The sequence below is a fragment of the Ursus americanus genome, chromosome 11, assembly GCF_024610735.1.
Source record: "Ursus americanus isolate L20-20 chromosome 11, mUrsAme1.1.p, whole genome shotgun sequence".
Lineage (NCBI taxonomy): Eukaryota > Metazoa > Chordata > Mammalia > Carnivora > Ursidae > Ursus > Ursus americanus.
Window position 1 is genome coordinate 27825091 of NC_142137.1, and position 18621 is coordinate 27843711.

At 39.0% G+C, this 18621-nt stretch overlaps 1 protein-coding gene across 1 annotated transcript in view; it reads left to right on the forward strand.

Moving 5' to 3' along the window:
* Positions 1 to 18621, forward strand: part of SLC16A10 (solute carrier family 16 member 10) — a 122990-nt gene that overhangs the window by 20877 nt on the left and 83492 nt on the right. The window lies entirely within an intron of this gene.

Consider the following 18621-nt stretch of genomic DNA (forward strand, 5'->3'; position numbering starts at 1 on the left):
GAACGCCGGGATCACGCCCTGAGCCGAAGGCAGACGCTTAACTGCTGTGCCACCCAGGCGCCCCTCAGTAATACTTTTTATTTAAGAAATATGCACGAATATGGGGATTTCTCTGTTAACTGGTATTAGATAAAGTATTTTTTTTTTCCCAACTGGCTTATGTTTAAATGGATATAAAGGGGCAAAATGCACATATAAGAATTAATTAGCAATAAAATAACAGCCCTATAAGAATAATCACAATATGTCCTCTGATTCTGAAAGGTAAGGGCTCTGTGTTTGTGTGTAGAAAAACCCACAGAGGTCCTTTTTAAAAAAAAATCTGCCTCCAGTAAGGTATTTTTGGATCATATGGAAGGAATAAAGAAAAGCTATTAGGAGCTCTAGTTCTATTATTTTCTTACTCTTTTTCACTCTCAATAAGCTGAAACTGGAGTTTGGTTTTAGGAACAGTAATGGAAATTTTCGTATGTACCATCAGCAAAATCTAATCCTGAGTGATGGATTATTAAGGCTTTTCAGTGTGTGTGTGTGTGTGTGTGTGTGTGTGTGTGTGTGAATGCATGCACGTGTAGGAGAGCAGACAGACAAAGACATAGGTCTCTGAAATGGACTTCCTCCGCTAAATACAGCGGGCAGTGAGGGGAAGGGGGGCTGGGGGAGGGCAGGGGAGGGGCAGGGAGGAGCAGAATGAAAGGAAACAAAGCCGGAGGTTCTAGTCTCGGTTGTGTAAATGCGCTCTGTCTCTTCATCCCTCAGGCCTGCCCTGTCCTGACGCTGGTGTTGTGCCCACTTGGTGGGAATGAGAAGTGGCGGCTGTGCGAAGGCGGGATCTGGGGGTCTTAGTGCCTGCTAGGCTGACCTGAACAGGTTGCATCTTGGGCCCGGCGCTGGGGTAACGGTAGCACAAACATCTAGGAAAGAAATTTTCCTGTCATCACTTTTATTCCTGAGTCGTCATGTTTAGTTACTCAGCTGTCTGGTGTTGCCAGTTACCCAGAAATCAAGCAAGAAGCTTCCTCTGTTGGTCTTCTTTCCTTCCTTTTTTTCTCATTTCTGTCATGTCTGTTACTCCTTTTCTTTATTTTAGTCAGGCAGGCACATTTAAGCACCGAGGTTACCATTTCCACTAGCAAGCGTTTCCTCCTTACCTCACTGACTTCTAATCCTGTGGTGTGTAATGGTGAATCGACATTTAAAGATGTTGCACTCATGTAATAACATTGGCAAATCTCAAGAACATAGTACTGAGTGAAAAGATGAAGTTGTAGAATGTTTACTATGATACCATCAACATTTCATTTAAAAACATGTAGAACAATACTGCATTTCATAGAATCTGACACACTATTGATGCTAAGCTGCACCACTATTTTATATACACTGAATTCATTGCTTGTAAGATACGTCCTAATTTTATAGATGTTTTAATATGAAAAAATGCATCTTAGAATTGAAGAAATAAGGTAGATATGTTTTAATTTTAAAGATTTTATTTATTTATTTGACAGAGTGAGAGAGCACAGCAGGGGGGAATAGTAGAGGGAGAGGGAGAAGCAGGCTCCCCGCTGAGCCAGGAGCCTGAGGAGGGGCTGAATCACAGGACCCCGGGATCCTGACCTGAGCTGAAGGCAGATGCTTAACCATCTGAGCCACCCAGGCACCTGGTAGATATATTTTATTGAAATGGACTCATGTAATAAAAATATAAAAACATGCATAGAGGGGCGCTTGAATGGCTCAGCAGGTTAAGTGTCTGCCTTCGGCTCAGGTCATGATCCCAGGGTCCTGGGATCCAGCCCCTCTTCGGGCTCCCTGCTCAGTGGGGAGCCCGCTTCTCCCTCTCCTTCTGCCCTCCCCACCCCCTCTTGCTCTCTCTTGCTCTCTCTCACTCTCTCTTGCTCTCAAATAAGTAAATAAAATCTTTAAAAAAATGCATAGAAATGATAGATAGCAAATTCAGGATGTAGTTCATCTCTATGAAGGGAAGGATGTAGAGGACAGGGCCACAGAAGGGGCTTCAACCCTATAATTTATTTTTTAAAATCTAAAGCAAGTATTACAAAAAATTAAGATTAGACAAAGCTGGTTGGTGAATTCCTGTACTTTTCTGTATGCTGTGTTTCATAATGAAAATTACATATTTAAAAGCTACATAAAAAGCAAGTTGCAAAAGTCTATATATAGTGGATCCTATTTTATCTTCTAGCAGTATTTGAGTTTGTGTTCTTTCAGGCTTTTCCTCTGTCTGTCATACCGCAGCAGGTTTTGTTGTTGCTCCTGCCTTTGTGGGAAGACTGGGGGCTTTCTACATTTCCATTTTTCTGTATGAATTAAGAGACCTATCATGTGTTGTTTCAGTAATGATAAAAAGGACAAAGTTTTTAATGCTAAAGATGTCACAGAATGAAGAGGATTGGCTGGCATTATTTCTTGGTGTTAATTAAGTAGTAAGAAAATGTTTCCATTTTTTGTTTCTTTGAAGCCATTTTTCTGGTTGCTCCCTTACTCTTTCTTTCTTAGTCATAAGGTGTCTAGAGAGGTCAGATCATGGGAATAACTGTTACAAGTTGAACAAAAGTAGGTATGGTCAGGACTCCTGGCTGGTTCAGCTGCTGGAGCAAACGACTCTTTGGTCTGGAAGTTATGAGTTGGAGCCCCATGTTGGGTATAGAGCTTACTTAAAAAAAAATAAATACTATCGTGCCTAGAAATCGGATAAAGAGGGGCGCCTGGGTGGCACAGCGGTTAAGCGTCTGCCTTCCGCTCAGGGCGTGATCCCGGCGTTCTGGGATCGAGCCCCACATCAGGCTCTTCCGCTATGAGCCTGCTTCTTCCTCTCCCACTCCCCCTGCTTGTGTTCCCTCTCTCGCTGGCTGTCTCTATCTCTGTCGAATAAATAAATAAAATCTAAAAAAAAAAAAAAAAAAAAAAAAAAAAAAAAAAAAAAAAAAGAAATCGGATAAAGAGACTTTTAAAATAGGGTCATGAAGCTTATGAATCCCTTTTATTTTATTATTATTATTTTTTATCCTTTTACTGAAACCTGAAAAGTGTTTGAGTTTTGCCATGCTACCACCAGATGAAAGGACTGCAGTAGGATGTTTGCTTATTATGCCCCAAGCTGTGAGGAATCCAGGGGCTGAAAGGGATATTGTTTGATCACATTACCTTTAGGGGTCCTTAACCTCCTACGTCCATTAAAAAGGAATATTTTTCATATCCCATAATATTAGTATCACACTTGGGTATTTAATAGTCCTTATTGTTTGATTAAAATAAAATTTTGCAAGATCTGTAAAAAAGTGCCAAATATAGTCATACTGTTTGACCCAAAATCTCATTCCCTAGGATCTTGCCTAATGACTCATAGGAAAGAAAAAGCTCTATGCATGAAGATCTCCACTATATTACTACTATAAAAAAGTGAAACTTCAGAGCCAAATTAAATGTCCCTAAATACAGAAATGACTTAATAAATGATGACAGTTTGTTTTATGGATTATATTACTACTATAAATGATAATGATTACTATGTAGCAACATAGGAAATGTTTGGTGAAACGAGCAGATGTACCATGCTATGACTCTAGAAATGTACGTGAACATGAACAAAGATGAAGGGAATATGAAAAATCAAAAACAAAAAAATAGTTGTATTCAAATGGTAGAATTTTGAGTGGGTTTCTCCCCTCACCATTTGTTAAAAAAAAAAAGTACTTATTTTTTTCGGGGGAACCGAATCCTTTAAAGAAAAATTTGAATTTCTCTTCAAGAAAATGGCAGATGGTAGGTTGGAGGATACTAGAAAACTAAAAGTAGTGGCCCTTTGAAGATAAAACTAAAACATTTTAAACCAGGTTTGCGTTTGCACTGCACATATTGATTATTTAATTTTGTTTTTTCAAAGTAAGTTGGCCTAGTGCAATTGTGTGGAAATCAGAATATTGAAGAGGATTGGTAAAAAGAAGTGGGAGGATCAAAGCCAATGTGACTGGCTTATTCTTTTGCACTACCAAATAAACCAAATTTTTGGGCTGCGTCTGCTGTAGTCAATATTTGGTTATTTGCTTTGAAGCTATTTGTTTGCAGTAATGCCATTAACATCCTCATGAGAGCCACAGTCTGACCCTGAGATGGTAGAATCTTAGCGAATTTTATCATTTATAATTTATCACAGAAAAATGACAACCATTTCTTTTCTCTGTACTTCTTGTTTTTGATTTTTATATAACCATGGATTTATAGCTACTCCCCCCCCCAAAAAAAGTCCCATAATTAACTCACAGTTAAATCATCTTGCCATCATAGGTAGACTGGGGCTGGTAATGACTGAAGAGAGAATAGAAAAGACTAATAGACTGAAAAAGTTTTAGACCTTCAAGGTGTTGCTAGCCAGTTAATCCAGCTTCTTCACTTTGTAGGTAAGTAAATACCAGGGAGGCAGCAATAAACCAATGTCTTAATTTCAAATCTAATGCCCTTTCTGTTGTACTGCAAGGAGAGGAGAAGGGAAAGGGAGAGCAGAGCCAAATTATTGGCATTTTAGAGGCTACTTTTTCAGAAAGGACAGAACATTGGACTTGATGTCATTATTGTCTTAAGTTACAGTTTTTACAAAAACTAGCACCCCAAAACAAAAATAGGTAAAAGACATGAACAGACAATTCACTAAAGAAGAAATGTAGTAAACATGAAAAAATATGCAACATAATTGGAGTATAAGTAATAAATGCATATTGCTACCTCACGGTAAAAAAATTTTCATACAAACTTTATTAAGACCATTGGCTTTACAGGGCTTTTTGTTGGCAATCTACTCTAATTTTAGGAAATGTAATTATAATGGAAAAAACTGCAATGCAAATGGTAAAAGACAAAGGCAACCTGGTCACTAAATTTCATGAAAGTTATGGTAGCTTTAAAACCTCTTTTTACTCATTCATTTCATCCTATCTGGCATCCATAGATGAATTACCTCAGGTGTTGTTTGCAGACAATGCACCACAAGGAAGGAAGCTATGAAAGGCTCAAAGCAGTTGAGATTAAGTATTGGCACCTAATTTTCCTTTCCTTCTGTGCCCTACTCAAATAGAGAAGCTGGTTCAGATCTGACTAAAGGAATGCCCTCATCCCCATTCAGAAGATTACTGCAGGGACCCAGGAAGACAAAGCCAAGGAAAGAGAATCGTCAAAATAGGAAAGGGACCAAAGTATAGTTATTGGAGGGTGTCATGATGAAGACAGGGGTTGGACTGTGCGGTAACTCTGAAGCCAGGTATGATTCTGTGAAGCCAGGTAAGGGGACTGAGTGGGTTATCTGTCCTTGGTAACCATGTGCCACATCTCTGAATAGACCTTATCATCTGGCCTAAACCAGCCCAGGAGTTCTGATAAGAGGATTGAACTTAATATTTTACTATTACTGACACAAAAATAGCTCCCCTCAAATCCCGTTTGGAAGTAAGCAAGGTGAAAGTAATAAATATCAGTGTTGCTTTTTAACTAAATTATATATTTTAGAGGTGGGCCCAATCAGACCATATAGAGATGCCTCATTCTTTTTTATCTTCTGTAGCAAGAGTGGGCAAGTGGTCTTTGTAAAGGGCTGCATGGTAAATATTTTAGTGTAGGCTAAATGATCTCTTTCACAACTACTCAGCTGTGCTGTCGTAGCAGAAAAGCAGCCATATACAACATGTAAATGAATGGGTATGACTGTGTTTCAGTAAAACTTTATTGGACACTGACATTTGAATTTTACATAATAATTTGTTATGATATATTCTTCTTTTGACTTTTTTCCCCAACCATTTGAATATGTAAAAACGATTTTCAGCTTTGGGGCTGTATAAAAACAGACAGCAGGCCAGATTTGGTCTGTAGGCAATGGTTTGTTTACCGCTGCTCTAGAGCCCTGCCAATAGAAATAGAACACAAGCCATGTATGTAAATAAAGATCTTCTAGTAGCCAGATTTTAAAGAGTAGACAAACAGGTAAAATTAATACTATATTTTAATATATGTCAATGCTATTTCAAGATGTAATCAATGTAAAAAATTACTAGTGAGATATTTTGCATTCTCTTTTTTCATATTAAATCTTTGAAATTCTTGTGTGTTTTACGTTTATAGCACATTCCAGTTTGAATGCTTGATCATCTTGTATTTAGATTTCTTAAAATGTTCAGTTGGGAAAAATGGATTCACATACATAATTTGTTCCAAGCATACTTAAAAATTTTCTGGGAACTGAAAATTCCCAGAAATTGAGTATTAGGTTTAAGTGCTCAGTGGCTGCTTCCGTAGTACAGCTCTTCATAGTTCCATTGTATGGATGTCCCATAACTAACTGGTTCCCATTGATGGACCATAGGTGGTTTCCAGTCTTTTGCATTTACAATGTTATAATGAATATTTTGTGTACATATAAATTATTAACATATATTGGTAGATATATTCTTAAAGCGAAAGTTCTGGGTCAAAGTATATGTGCATTTTTTGACTGACTTAAAAACTATTTAGCAATAAGTTTGTGAGAATAAGAATAGTATAAAAATACCTGTAAACCCTCTATCACCTCCTAAAGTTTTTATTCCATTTGCATTACCATTTGTGCATACTTGTACACTCTTTCTGATGTGTGTGTGCACATACATACACCCACATATACGTGAGAAAAAATTTTTCCCGAACCATTTAAGAATAAGTTGGAAAAAAAATAAGTTGAATATATTATGGCCTTTTCCTTCTAAATGCTTAAGTGTGTATTTCCTCAGAATATTCTCTTATATAACTACAATAAGTTATCAACTTCAGTAAATTGAGCATGGATACAATATACTTTTTTAATATATATAATCCATATTCCAATTTTGTCATTTGACCCAATAATGTCCTTTTTGGTCTGTACTACTTCTTTTTTTTTTAAGATTTTATTTATTTGAGAGAGAAAGAGAGAATGACTGGTGGGGAGGGGCAGAGAGAGAGAGCGAGAAAGAGAGAGAAGCAGACTCCTTGCTGAGCAGAAAGCCCCATGCAGGGCTTGATCCCAGGACCCGGAGATCATGACCTGAGCTGAAGGCAGACGCTTAACTGACTGAGCCACCCAGGCGCTCTGGTCTATACTTCTGATTTTAATAAAAATAACCATATTATCTCTATATTGCCACTTTACATTCCCTAAAATAGTATGTAAGAATGCAATGTACCTTCAACTTCAACACAATTATGTTAACACTTTTTGACAATCTGTTAGGGAAAGAATGGTATTTCCTTATACCTTGCGTTTCTCTTATTATGGTTGAGGATCTTCTCTTGTGTATAAAGTGTCACTTATTTGTATTTCCTTTTTGTGAATTGTCTGTTATATCCTTTATTTTTCTACTGGGATGTTGGCTTTCTTTTATAGATTAGTAGGAATTCCTAATTTATTGAGAATCTCAGCCATTTGTCAGTGATATGAGTTGCAAGTACTTCTGCCAGTTTGTCATTTGTTTTTCATTTTTGCTTATGGCATTTGTTGTTGCTGTTTGTTTCTATTTGGGGCATTGTTTTTTTTTTAATGATTTTTTATTATATTATGTTAGTCACCATACATCCCCGGTTTCCGATGTCAGGCTCGATGATTCATTAGTTGTGTTCTATTTGGGGCATTGTGAAAGCATGATGTACTGGTGGGATGAACTGTGAGTATTTTGTATGTAGATTTCAAAGTCAAATCCACAAGTGCACTTAGGATATCAGTGGAGCAATAAAAAGGGAAGAGGCAAGCTTTCACCTTTCAGTATAAGAGGTGAATAAACCAAATAAAATGGGACATATTTATTTTGGACTAAAATAATTATTGCTACCTCATGGTTCCATGGCTGTTCACTCTGGCTCTCAAAAAACCACAAAAAACAAACAAAAAAACCACACAAAAAACAGCTATGATGAATGTGTTTAATGTTGTTTGGAACTTGATCATATCCAGGCCCTACCTAGGACTTGGAATTTTGGAAACTAAATAACATTGCAGAGAGTACCATAACCTTACTGTTTTGGAGACTATGGTACTGGCAGGATTTCTGGTCTTTACTTTTATCATTTTGGATGTTTCCTTCAAATACTATATATCTAAACGCATAATTCTTATGATAAAGGAATTTTTTAAAGCCGGTTAGGTGCAGTTTTTTTTTTATTCATTTACTTTTTAAAGATTTTATTTATTCATTTGAGAAAGAGAGAATGTGCACAAGCATGAGCGGGGGGAGGGGCAGAGGGAGAAGCAGATTCCCGGCTGAGCAGGGAGCCCAATGCCCGGCATGATCCCAGGACCCTGGGATCATGACCTGAGCGGAAGGCAGACACTTAACTGACTGAGCCACCCAGGCACCCAAGGTGCAGTTTTTAGATATGAAGTTGGTTTAAACCATTAAGTAGTATTAATGGGGACATCCATCATAGTTATTAAAATATTTAGAAATATAAAAAATGTGGTCATAACTGTAACGCCTGTATCTGTTTCCATAAAAGCTGATTTGCACATGTCTTCACATTGCAGAATTACATCGGTATTCAGACAGACATGCTGACGTTGTTCTTCCAACATCCCTAGTTTCGGTCATGAAGCATTTTTTTCCATTTCTCCTTTTTCTGTGTGTAACACTTTTTCAGATTCTTAGATAAACAATCAAGACATTTTCCTCTGGGTCTACTTATAAATCACAGGCATATGCCCCGTGTGAAAAGTGCTCATCAGTAGTGTTTAAAAATAAACATAAGCATCCAAAAATCGGTGGTGAAAGAGAGGTGGAAGTTGACTAATGTCAGTTTTCCTACATGTCACTGTTTTAGAGATTTAACTTGGTTTATGGACTAGTATAGGGCCAGATAACTCTGGCAGCCTTTGCTGTTTCGAAATGTTTTTTTATAGTTTCTACACAATATAAATTTCACACCTTAAATGGAAGCAAAGTAAAATGTCAGTTAGAATCTGTTATTGTGTGCGTATCTCCAGTCTAGAATTATTTAAAAAGGGAAAAAAAGCAGACGTAATGATTTTGGATTTGTATTTTATATTAGATTTATCAGACATAAAATTACCCTTTCAAATTGCTATAAACCTGTCTAAACACTCTGTTTCTTTAGTTATCTTGTTGTCAACTGGTAATTAGTTTGCAGACTGGCACCCATCCATGGACCACTCACTTTAAGCATTGGTTTCAGTTTTTTTAACTTATGCTGAGCACCAACAGCTAGTATAGATTATTTGACAGCCTTTTCACAAAGAGGATGAGCATCATGTTTATGGTGCTGATTTCTAGTATTTGAACAAGAGATTAGGGTTGTCTCAGTCACTGCAGAGTAGTTAATGTGATTTTTTTTTTTTTAATTTAAGAATTGGCAGTATCTTAAGGTGTCAGGGTTATTTTTATTCTTTAGAACTTCTGCTGTAAACTGAACTACTCTGAAATAAAGCTTATTTTGTGGGGAATACTTTTTAAAATGTGTGGGATATGAGACAAGTAGGAATTTTATTTCCCTAATGAAAAAATATAAAGTGTTAAGTATTTGTGTTCATCTATTCTTTTATTCATACATTCAAAGTGTATTTGGAATGTTTATTGCCAAGTGATTTTGGAATATACAATACAACCAGCTTCAGTTTAAAAAAATTTTTAAATTTTAATATATTTTATTTAATCCAGTGTATCTGAGATATTTCAACCTTAATTAATATAAAAATATTAAGATCTTTTTTTTTTTGTACTAAGTCTTTGAAATCCAGTGTGTATTTTACACTTACTCAATTCTGACTAGCCACATTTCAGGTGCTCTATTACCACATGTGGCTAGTGGCTGCTGTACTGGACAGTGTAACTCTAAAATTCTGCTTCCATGAGGGTACTTGGTAATTCTCCACTAAACAGATAAGGCCCATCAGACAGAGGCATTATTATATATTTACTTTAAGCCTCTATATTCCCAATCAAGGTCCTGAGAAAAATTTTGAAGAAGAAAAGGCCTATGAGGTTTTAGCCAGAGCGAGCACTCCCTTTAAATGCCAGACCTAGACAATTAACCCTAAATTGATCCCAAACTTGCTTCCGGCAATCACAGATGCACAGTGCCTCACAGTCAGACACATACAATACAACCAGCTTCTTAAAACTCCAGTTTAACTGAGCCAAGGGTCAAAACGACGTGTAAAATATAGCACACATGCTTCCCACTTAGTGTTGGAGGGTCGGAGGTAGCATGGTTACCCTGTAGGCCTACATTAGTTTAGTTCTTTGGCACCAGCATTATCAACATTTTGTTGTGTTTGGAAGAACATAGTTTTTAGAAAAATTCTGTGTTACTCTTCTACTTCCATTTAAAGTGTAATTCGAAGAAGCTAACCTCCTTTACCTTTGATTTTCATGTTATAGTAGAGAACCGGGCAAGTCCAGCTTCCTGGGCATACAGCCTATGCAGTCATGCAGGACTCAATGCTCGAAAGGATCCCATGTTTGGTTTAATGCTTTGCAATCAGCATCTCGAAATTCTTCATTTTATGTTTTATCTTGTTTTGTAAATGAAGTCTGATGGGTCGTTGGAGCCTGGCTGGGGGCCTTGGCTCATGTACAGGTCTGCCTTTCTACCTCCCTCGGCCCTGTTCTGCTTCCCCTTCCCAGCCACTGCCCCCTGTCTGCTGCTGCCCTTCACCTGCGGTGGTAACTGGATCATGTTAGGGAGGAGGAGGCCCGTGTTCTGCTGTGACCCTCCAGCTTCTGCTGGGGCCTGGGCATAGGCTTAGGGAGGGTTGGGGTCAGGTACCCACATCTTGTAGTGTTGTGAAGAGCCATGAGAGCCAACCCTGCCCCAGGCTGGCAGCACAGTGGCACATTTGGTGGGCCAGTCCCTAGCTTACTCCCAATCTAGGTATCTAGTGTGTCCAGGTGTGGAGGTTTAAAAACCTGTGGGCAACCCTTGCCATGGATTCTGGTGGCTGGCCAATGGGCAGGGGAAATGCCTGGCTTTATTTGCTCTCAGTCTCGTAGGTGGTCTGAAGGGAAAACCCAGCAGCCGTCAGTCCTGAGCATATACTTGCAACCCCCCGCCCCAGCCCCTTAAAGGTTTAGACTTTTCCCATGAGTATCAAAGAAGTGCTCCACTGGGTTGGCTATGTGCCTGGGGCACCCTCTGCTCCTCCTTCCAACCTTCTTGAGTCTAGCTTGAATTTGTCTCTTCTGGCTGGCTTGAGGTACCCTCTGGGAAAAAGCTATGAAATATAAATTGTGTAATTTCACTGATTCTGCATATGAGTTTAATGCTCTCATATTTGCATTTAAGGGTGGCATTGCATAGCATAGAGATAATGGTAAAATTCATGCTAATAATTACACATTTTAGTTTTTCTTTACTGTGACTGTACAGTATCAGTGGCCTCTCTTAATATGTTTCATAGAAAAATAAGTTCTCTTCAAGTAGGGTTATACAAACATACATGAAATCTGATGTGTGATAAACTGGACCTGTGAGGCTTTTTGGTCAGAAGAGTAATCTCACTCAGCTTACTGTATTTTTCCTATATAGGAAATATAGGTATATTCTGACAGAACACATCTTTATTAAGCATGTGGTTTTTATGTGAGCATGTAATGCTAGGGATGATTTCTGCTCCAAGCTGAGTTTCTTTCCTGTCCCTATGCTTGTCAGCTTCCTAGTTTCCGACTTCAGGAGCCCAGGGGTTTTTGGACTACGGCTTGCCCTCATTTTTTGCTTGTGAGTCCCCTGGCCTTGAAGATATGGCCCTTCATTCATTCATTCCCCTCATTGACAGCATCCTGTGTCTTGCTCTTGTGTGCCCTGAACTTGGACCTGACTTTCTGCTTGGACTTTAGTCTAGTCTGCTTCTCAGCATTCCCCAGAACTCATCTTGGCTCCAGAGATAAGGAGATGCTTTGGGATTTTAAAGATGGAACCCAATAGGCTATCAGAAAGGAGTTCAGATTCTGGCAGGACTGGGTCACTGATTTTCCAGGCAAGAGAAACTTTTAATGCCTGGACTGCCCACCAGCGAGTGGAAGCAGCCACTTCTTCCACAGTGAGCTGGCTGGGGAGGAACTCTGGCCTTGTATCTCACTGTGCTCTTTAAAGAGTCTGGGACACGATTGAGATCCTTTAGGTGCAGCTTTTCCCTGCAGACTTAGCACCTGGTTTAGGTAAGGGCTCTTGTTACCCAGTTTTTATCAAGTTCTTATCACACTCTGCACAGCTCCTGCTTCCTGCTTCCCCAGAGAGAACTGGTGGGTTCTGTTTTAGGCCTTTCTGCATGGCTGGAGTTCACCCTCCGTTGCTGGCTGTCACCCATCTCCTGGGAGAAGGGTGCTGAGTGTAATCACTAGACACTGCTGCTGATATTTTATTTCCTGCCAGTTCATCATTACTGATTTGGAAAATATTGCCTCACCTGTTCATGGCATAATATTTTTACACTTGCTTTTCACTCACATGTTGCATATTAACTTTCCTTCTGAGAAGATCAGCATGATCTTGGAGCCTGGTGTGATTTGGATCTTATTACTCCCCTGTGTGTTTTTATCATCAGGTGCTTCTTTGGACTCTAGCCCATACCTCCCGCTTGTCACCCTGTCAGGCTGCTCTCTGCCTCCTTCCATAGTAACTTTGCTTTTGGAGTTTTATTTCTTCGTCCTACCTACTCTTAGCTTTCCCTGTCAAATATAATTTTGTCCTGAGCAACTGTGCCTGACAGTCCTGGTGTAAGGGCCACAGCCTGGGATGTTTTGATGCTTGCAAGGAAGTCTCTTCAGATTACTACAGTGTAAAAGAATCCTTTCCCTTTCAGCATTGTTTACTGGATCAATTATTTATTTACTTGTGTAGTTCATGTCCATGCTCAGGTATGTGCCAGTGTAGCTCTAAGACTGTGGCTCCCTCTGGAGAAGGATCTGTATCTGGTATTGGCCTCCTTCCTCAGGGTCTAATTTAGTAACTGAAGTCAGGGAGACCTGCTGGCTGAGGTGCACTGCTCCCTCAGTTATTAAGTTCATGCTTTGAGCCCTAGAACCAGGAGGTAATCTTTGTCCGATTCTGTTCGGTAAAAGTTCCTGAATATTCCAGTCTAGATCTAAGGGGCAAATAGTAGTCTGAATTGGAGCCCCTCATCAGAGATAGTTTCCCAAGGGTGCTGGATTTGAGTCTTTGTCTTCCTTCATACTAACTTCTGTGACCCTCAGCTCGGGGGGGGGGGGTGTCTTTTATCACATAAAAGCCCTCCTGAAGGAGGCACTGATAATCGTCAGTACAAGAGCAGTAGAGTTTGTGTTATGTTACTGTTAGGGAGACACTGGCTGAAATCCCACCCTGTCCTCTTTCAAATCTCCAAGAAGTCCTAGAGTTGAGGTCAGGACTGGATCAGAAGAAGCAGGAAAGTAGGAGAGTCAGAGGTGGGCAAGGGTCACGGGCTCTAGTACTCTACTCCAGGGCATGTTGAGAGGCTGCCTGAAGACCAAACCAAGCCCTCTTGGTCTTTTTCAAACAGAAAATTGCCCTAAATCCAAGATAATTTCATTCTAACACCTAAGATGGAGGGGTTCTTGATTAGCAGTGGGCTTTTTAGTTGTCACAAGGTAAGTAAACCTTGAGTGGTGGGATTGGCCATAGAAATACAAAGGACTCTATGCTTTCAACTCTTGTTAAGTTAGGGCCTTTTATCTGTTTGTTCTGAACCTAATTATTTGGGGTTGGTCGATGGCTGAGAAATGGACTTGTGTACTTATAGTTTGAAAAAAAATTAATTTTTAATTTTCCTCCAACAGAGTGCTTTGCCTTCACTGAATCCCTAAAATTTTATTCTGGCTTAGGTTATTGAGTAGGAATGAGAGAGTATAGTAATATTTAGTGTGATCTTTAGTATGATGTAAAAATCTCTGAAAGCATGAAGTAGAAAATGTTCTTTATACACTTTCTATAGGAAAAATAAATGTTTATAAACTCTGCTTATCAGCTGTTTGTTTTTCCTACCTCTGCAATTTTATCCATTAATGGCTGTCAGAGTTCAAGTTCAGTTCATTGCACAGTATTTGGAAAATTTCCTCACTGTTAATTAGTAAGACTTTGAATCATAAGTACTGATGGCTAAGTGGCACATTCATTAAAGATAGTCATACTTCAACCTTAATAGTAGTATACTGGGAAGAGGAAATACGGTTAGAAAATATTTTATTAAAGTATCTTAAATTTTATTAATAAAACTCATTTTAACCCTGAGTTTCATTTTTGTAATTCCTCAGCTAGACCTAAATAGGTCATGAAATTTGCAGACTTATCTTAGTTCAAAGATCTTTGTGCTTCTATAACTAACCACACTTAAAGATTGCATCAGCATTAAAAGCAGTGTTATTAAATTATAGATAATTTGTTAGATCATCTCCAGGGCCAAGGGGAGTAGTTTGGGGTGAATCTTTGTAGAAATGGTAGTATGCTTTGATAAATATGTATGGGCATGGAGTGGTTGCTCTTACCTCCCATGAAACTTCTGGAAAATGGGGACACATTTACAGTAAGATGTTATGATTAAGACTTACTGAAAAACCTGTCTGACTTAATGAGTTCTCCAAAAACTACTCTCTCCATGTCTCATCAAACTGTCCTTGAAATCCCTTTGCCTCTGTTAAGTTTCTCTAGACAGTCTGAATAACGAAGTGTAATTTCTTGGATATTGCTATGGTTAAATATTTCCTACAACTCTCTTTATTCTGAATATCAGTAAAACATTACATGTGTACTGTATATTTGCTGTTAGAATTGCGGTCAATTGCTATATATCAAATGTAAACTGTTTACACTTTCTATTGTATTTTTACATAAATATCACCTCTAATCCTAACTTGACCAACATGTAGGATGGTGGTGGTATTATCCTCACTGTATAGATGAGGAAACTGAGACTCAGATTGACTAGATCAAACAGGAGGTACCTGAAAACTAGCTCTTTGGACTCCAAGCTCCGTGTTCCTTCTACTACTCTATACTGAATACTGTTGTATACTGATTTACATTATGAATTCTTAGTGAAGACAGTCCGGGCACCACCTGAATCAGTAGTGGCTTTGTCCAGACAAGGCATGTGTATATTTTATGGTATGTGTTTATATATATGTAACATTTTTCATAAATTTCAGAATTATAATCAGTAGTGCCTTATTTTTATTATTTATTTATTTTAAAAATTTATTTTAGAGAGAGTGTGTGCACATGGGGGGTGGAGAGGGGCAGAGGAAGAGGGAAAGAGAGAATCTCAAGCAGACTGAGCACAGAACCCCTTGCAGGGCTTGATCTCACAACCCTGAGATCATGACCTGAGCCAAAATTCAGAGTCAGGTGCTCAACTGACTGAGCCAACCGGGTTCCCCAATAGTGCTTTATTTTTGGTATTGAGTTAAGAACCACTCGGTATTCTAATGGAATTATGTCAAAGTCCTAGGATAAGAGATATTAAGATTTTGAAGACTGTTCAAAGCAGTGTTTTCTTTTCTTTTTTTTTTTTTTTTCATGTGATGCATGAGGAGCCAATATGCTGGTGTTTGGTTATAAAGATAAGGCTGACTTCACCACGAGTGTTTTTTATATGTCTTCTTTTTTATGCCAATATTTTGGTTAGCTTCTTCCCATACTTCCCATATTTGTGCAGTTGCAGCTGAAGGATTGGTGGATATAACATGCATTGACTTCTATTGAAATATATCTAGAGTGTCAGATTTATGCTCGTACTACCAGCTGTGCCAGAGATGAAGTGTGAGATTAAAGAATTTTTTTGCTTATTATTATTTTTTTTACCTAGTTATATTTATGTTTGTCTGTGACTATTTTAGGATACTGTACTACATTGCATAGCACTTTATTCTTTTTAATCTGTTTTTTATGTTTATTCCTCGCAATAAACCTGTTAAGTGGAATGGCATGGTTATTATCATATTATACATGAAGAAATATGACTTAAAGTATAGCATCATGGTTAAGAATATAAACTTTTATATTTTTTTATGAATGAGACCAGAACCCTGGCTCTGCCAATACTACCCCAAGTGACTCTGTAGCAAGTTACTCTCTCTAAGCCTTGGTATTCTAATCTGTAAAATGGGGTATCTTGGAAGCTTGCTGGAAAGCTTAAATGAGATAATGGGTAGACAATGTTCAGAATCAATAAATATTAGGCAGCATTATCATCTTCAGAGGTTATTACTCATTTATTTAACCCAACAAAAATCGAGAGCCCTTTTTCTGTGCCAGTTACTGGGCTAGGCGTCAGGTACATGATGGTGAGCTAGACACATATAGTCCTTACTCTAATAGAATTTGTTTTAGTGGTAGAAATGGTAAATGGGTCAATAAGAATTTCATGGAGTGACAAGAACTTTGAGGAAGGTGAAAGGGGGCATTCTTCGTTGGGAAGTCCTGTTGGAGAAAGTGGCATTTGGTCTGAGACTCAAGCGGCCATAGTCATGTATAGATCCAGGGAAACAGGCTTCCAGGAGAAGGAGGAAGACAGAAGTGCAAAGGCTGAGAGGCTGTGTAAGGGTGGCACAGAACAGAAAGACATTGTCCAGTGTGGAGAGGTGGAGGGCCAGATCGGTGTAGGGTTTGTAAGCCAGGGAAAAGAGCTCGGGTTTTTTGTAAGTGTTGGGTTTTTGAGCAGGGGAGGAATATGTTCAGTTTTGGGCAAGCACTAGGGAGGTGTTATGAAAGAAAGGAATAGATGAAACCTTTCTGTCTTCCTGTAGTTTAGAGTCTTCTGTGTCCTAAAACTAGCACATAGCAGATAGCAGTGAGCACCGCACGCTGTTCCTGCTGGCGTACTCCTAATCTGATAATGGATGCTGTTTATCTTGTATTCTCACAGCAGGCATCTTTCAAGTGACATTATGGTTTTTGTTATCTATGGATGAATCTGCTTCTCTAACAGTCTGAAGGCCATTGAGGGCGGAGACAGAGTGGGGAAAATGGTGAAAAGGCTAATTCTGAGCACTGGATCTGAAACAGAGATTAGGAGGTAGGGGAGTGAAGGATAAAGCAAGACCCTGTTGTGGGTGGAGGTGAGGAATGCTGTTTAAACTGTGGCTTCTTGAGGTGGCAGGGGTGAGTCTGCACAGGCTGGGCCGTGTTTCTCCCAGGCTCATCCTAATCCAGGCAGTGCAGCCCAGAAGCTGCTGCCTTGGTTCTGTAGCCCGAGACTGTTAGCAGTTTCTCCATCTCCTGTGAGGCCAAAAGGGGCAGCGAGACCCTTGTGTTTCCTTCTTAGGACAAGGTTCTCATCCGTTAGGAGTTTATTTCTTTGAATCATTCCATCAGTTTAGCCATGACAATTGATCAATTAACATAATCATATGTAATTATTATGGTGGCTAACATTTATTGAGTACTTCCTAAGAGTTAGTTACACGCTCTTTTACCTATGCCATCCTATTAATCCTTAAACCCTCTGAGGTGGGTGCTGCTAACCTTGCGTTTTTACTGATGAGGAAAATGAGGCACAGAGAGGTTAAGTAATCTACGTGTGGTCGCAGAGCAGGTCACTGAAGCTCAGGGCTCAAAGCTGTGCTTAATTTTAGTGTTAACATGGTACTCTCAATTGCTTCTTCACTCTCTTACATATTTAAATTATTTATTGATTATTTAGTGGTTCGATAAGAAGGGGTGACCCTCTTCTACTGGTGAATGTAGCCTACTTGACGATGATACCAGTTGGTTTTAAGGAACATGGAAGTTAATCCCATAGCACCATACTATAAACCTTTCTATTTTGAAGAATCTCACCTGCATACCACATGAAATGACATGCATTAATGAAGGCCATTATTGAGGAGAGAACTAATACCTCTGTTTCTTCAAAAGGGGATGTGTTGTCCCTTACCGAACGGGGCTTACCAGTGACAGATTGTGATTATTATCTCTTTAGTGGTTTTTCTTTTTGAGAGAGGGAGAGAGCGCGTGCACGCTCGAGCAGGATGGGGTGGGAAGGGGCAGAGGGAGAGGGAGAGAATCTTATGTGGGCTCCATGCCTAGCATGGAGTCTGATGTGGGCTTGATCTCACAACTCTGACATTGTGACATGAACCGAAATCGAGAGTTGGATGCTCGGCCTTCTGAGCCACCCAGGCGCCCCATCTTTAGTGGTTTTTAATGCACAAACAATATAATAAATAATTTATAAATCAAGAAAAATCTTTATCTCAACAAATTAACTGTTTTTATCTTTTCACGTGTCCTAGTTCTTGTTTATATATAATTTGTACATAGTTGTACAGTGTTAATTTTTCACTTTATATTATAATGGGTTTTTTAGTTAGGCAGTTAAGTCTCTCCAGTGAAAACGAGAAGACTGGAATATGAAACGCTATAACGCATTCATGATCAATTGGGGGCAATGCCTACCAAGCTGCCACGTCAGTTTTGGAGCTGGCCTTGGAAGGAGCAGCTGTGTGTTTGGACCTTGGAAAGTCTTCATCTTTCCATCCAGTCTGTCAGGCTTCCAAGAAAGTCAGGGGAGAAATGGAAAAATACAGTGATTTGGAGCCCACGTGAAACTAACATGCTGTTTGAGTTCAGTGTTGGGAAAGAGGAAAAACAGTC